Genomic DNA, 769 nt, shown 5'->3' with positions numbered 1-769 from the left:
CAGAAACATTTCATCCTTCCTTATTAATGCTGGTGATTTTGAGTTTAGTTGGTTTCTGATGTGTCACTCATGTTGTGTGACATGTTTCTGCAAATAAAAGACCCAGATTATGAGTTGAGATATGGGGCGGCTGTGCATGAAGTGGTTAGAGCAGCCATCCTCCAATGCAAGAGTCGGGAGTTCGATTCCACTAGCAGTTACATGCCGAAGTGCCCCTGGGCAAGACACTGAACCATTCATTGCCTCCGATGTGTGTCCCATCGGTGTATAAATGTGATAAAGCTCTGATTATTCTCTGTACTGTATAGATATAGAGTGATTGGGTAAATGAGGACAGAGATTGTGTTGTAAAGAGCTTTGAGTATCTTGGTAAGATAGAAAGGCGCTATTTCCATTTACCATTAAAATGATTTCTTCTAAATAGGTCTGTAGCTTTTATTCTGCCTTTTGGGGGCTCACACATAATATCCAGTATCTTGAGCTAAATTAGCTGAGATTTCACTTCAATTCTTTCCAGCAGGCAGGCTCCTTATCTGCCACCTGAAATATCAGCACTGCCACTCACTGAGTACTTTTTCCTGCATGGGAACTGATCAAACATGACTAAGAAACAAGAACTGGACTTGGTGGGGATGCCGGTGTTATTTTTGTAGCTTAATTTAATTGGTTGGATTGAGTGTCCATCTAATGAGATTGGCAAAATGGATGCCCTTGGACTACAGAGGGCAGCCAATACAGGCATTAGAGAGCGGCTGAGTAAAAGGGGAAA

Source organism: Nematolebias whitei, chromosome 3 (genome assembly GCF_014905685.2).
Source record: "Nematolebias whitei isolate Nwh7 chromosome 3, NemWhi1, whole genome shotgun sequence".
Taxonomy (NCBI): domain Eukaryota; kingdom Metazoa; phylum Chordata; class Actinopteri; order Cyprinodontiformes; family Rivulidae; genus Nematolebias; species Nematolebias whitei.
Note: the sequence above shows the minus strand (reverse complement) of the source record.